Source organism: Carlito syrichta, unplaced genomic scaffold (genome assembly GCF_000164805.1).
Source record: "Carlito syrichta isolate Samal-C Ts95f unplaced genomic scaffold, Tarsius_syrichta-2.0.1 Scaffold315462, whole genome shotgun sequence".
Lineage (NCBI taxonomy): Eukaryota > Metazoa > Chordata > Mammalia > Primates > Tarsiidae > Carlito > Carlito syrichta.
This window is the reverse complement of record NW_007259558.1, coordinates 208,256-211,452: the sequence shown is the minus strand read 5'-3', so window position 1 is coordinate 211,452 and position 3,197 is coordinate 208,256.

The following is a 3,197-nucleotide window of genomic DNA, read 5'->3' as shown; positions in this document are numbered from 1 at the left end:
AATTAGGGTTTTTGTGGTCTTGCTTTTCCAGCTTCCTTAGGTGGCTTGTTAGGCTATTAACTTGTGATTCTTCCATTTTCTTCATTTGCATTTGTAGAGATATAAATTCCCCTCTTACTACAGCTTTCATGGCATCCCAGAGATTTTGGTAAGGTGTTTCTTCATTTTCATTTGTTTCCAGGTACATTTTAATCTCTGCTTTGATATCATCATTGACCCATGAGTTGTTTAGCATCATGCTGTTTAGTATCCATGTCTTTGTGGGATTTGTGGGGACCTTGTTGGTGTTAATGTTTATTTTTATTCCACTGTGGTCTGAGAATGTAAATGGTAAAATTTCGGTGCTTTTAAATTTGCTTATACTTGATTTATGGCCAAGTATGTAGTCAATCTTAGAGTACGTTCCATGCGGTGATGAGTAGAATGTATATTCTGTGGCCTTTAAATGGAGTGTTCTGTAGGTATCAATTAAGTCCATTTGGTCAAGAGTCACATTCAGGTTTTGGATCTTGTTTCTCATATTTTGTCTTGATGATCTGTCTAGGGTTGTGAGTGGGGTATTGAAGTCCCCAGCTATGATGGTGTTGGAGTCGATATCTTTTTTTAGTTTACCTAGAAGCTGCTTTATGAAAGTTGGTGCTCCGATGTTTGGTGCATATATGTTTAGGATGAATATATCTTGTTGATGGATTGAACCTTTTATCATTATACAGTGGCCTTCTGTATCTTTTTTTATTTTTGTAGTCTAAAAGGTATTTTATTTGAGATTTAGAACGTGACTTCTCCTTTCTTTTGTGTTCTGTTCACCTGAAAATTTGTTTCCCTTCCTCTTACTTTGAGTCTGTGAATGTTCTTTCTAGTGATGTGAGTCTCTTGAAGGCAATAAATTGTTGCCTGGTGATATTTTATCCATTTTGCCATTCTATGTCTGTTCAGTGGTGCATTTAGTCTGTTCACATTCATGCTAATTATTGAAATGTGAGAGTTGATCCCTATCACAATGTTCTTACACAGTTGTTGTTGTTCTTCCTGTTTGTGTGTTGTCTTTCTTTGGGTTCTGGAGTTGGTTCATGTGTGTTTTTAATCTTTTGCCTGTACTCTTGTGAAGTACATTGTTGTTCTTTTTTCCTTTTCTTCTGTGTTCAATTCTTTCTACGGTGTTTCTTGTAGAGGTGGTCTGGTAGCAGCGTAGGTTCTTAGGGATTGGATATCTGGGAAAGATTTCCATTCTCCCTCACGGATGAAGCTTATCTTAGCTGGGTACATTATTCTCCATTGAAATTGTTTATCTTTTAGAACTTTGAAGATAGGGATCCAAGCTCTTCTAGCCTAGAGGGTTTCTGTAGATAAATCTGCTGCTATTCTAATTGGTCTTCCTTGGTAGGTATTCTGACCTTTTTCTCTTGCTGTCTTTAGAATTTTTTCTTTTATACCTACTTTTTTTAGGCAAATTATTATGTGTCTGCGAGTTGGTCTTCTCATTTGTAGTCTTGCAGAGGTTCTCTGAATCTCTTTTGTTTGAATTTTTGCATCATTAATGAGATGAGGGAAGTTTTCTTGAATGATTTCATGAAATGTTTGTTCCAGCGTGGCCTCTGTTTCTCTTTCTGCCTCTGGAAGGCCAATTACTCTTAGGTTTGGTCTCTTTAAGTAATCATTCATCTCTTGAAGGTTTTGTTCAGTCTTTTTGAGCTTCTTTTCTATGTTTTTGACAGTTTGGATTAGTTCTGTGTTTTGGTCTTCAAGCTCTGAGATTCTTTCTTCTGCTTGGCTAATTCTGCTTTCCATGTTTATTAGTTTGTTATTTATGTCTATCACAGTATTCTTTAGTGCTGTTATTTCTGACATCATCAGCTCCTTCCTGTTTTCCTCTTGTCTCTCCTCAATTTTTAAAAATTCTCTCTAGTAAAGTCTTGATGTCTGGGTTTGCTGCTTGTGACCAGTCATTCTGGGGGCTCTTCATTGTTTGTGTTCTGAAGTTTGTTTTCTCAGTGTCTGACCTCCCAGCATTCTGTGTGAGACTTAAATTTTTCTTTTGGTTTTTCTTCATTTGTTTGATTTTTTTCCCCTCCCAACTTTTTCCTTCCTTCCATGTCACTGTCTTCTTTAATTCTGTTATTCATGGGTAGAGGAGTTGCTTTTACTTCTGTTTGTTCAATCTCCTGTTCTTATTTATGTATGTCCTCTTACTTTGTTCAATTCTGGGGTTGCACTGTAGGTTCAGGGTGGTCCTTTTTGCAGTTTTGAGATTTATTTAAGGGGGAAGCTGTGATTCAAAATCTATCTGCTTGTCCTCATATCTGCTGATGGGTGTATGGATAATCTGAAACCCATTTCCCACTCCCTTGGAATCTGTCCGTGCAGTGGAGTTGTAGGTTTACTCCCTGAAATAAAATGAGGTTAACAGAGGAAGGAGAATGGAGCAGACAGTGGGGGGAAGAGGGAGGTGGAGAGAGAGAGCAGTAAGGAGGAAAACAGATGAGTTTACCAACAAATGGAGAGACAAAAATTGAAACATATAAAACAATAGACTCCAGCTACAAACTAACCAACTCCCATACAAAATACCCTAAAACATTCAATGATACTAACATACAGGCTCACCAACCTCTTTATTGGTGTTCTATTCCTCTATACAAAGATATGGTTTACAGAGAGAAGAAAAGAAGAGATAAGAAGGAAAAAGAAAAAAAGGAAAAAAAGAAAAAGGGTGAAACAAAACAGAAGGAATAGAATCAAGATAGTAGACTAACAGAACCAATCAAGCACACTCTGAAACTTTTCATTTAAGTCCAATATTCTTTCAGCTCTGATTTCTAGCTGTCTTTTCAGGATGGTAAGTTTGTTCACAGTTAGGGTCAGTTGCCCCTGGCCTGCTGTGAAGAGCAGTTCAGATCACCACTCAGTCACCACTGCCCTGTTCACCACTCAGATCTGGCCTGTTTCTGTCAACCTTCCATTTTTCCCCTTTCACTGTTGTTACCTTGAATCACCAGCAGGTGATGGTATCTCTCCACTCCAGATGGTCTTTATCTCAGCTGCTTGCCCCTGAGAGGAGGGAGCTATTACCTCAAGGCACACGGGAGGTGACCCACGGCCTTGCAGGACATCACAGAGGCAGTAGTGGAGGCAGCAACCTCAGCAGATCTTGCTCACAGGGGGTTCAAGGTCTGAAGTTGTAGATCGCTCCAGGCACT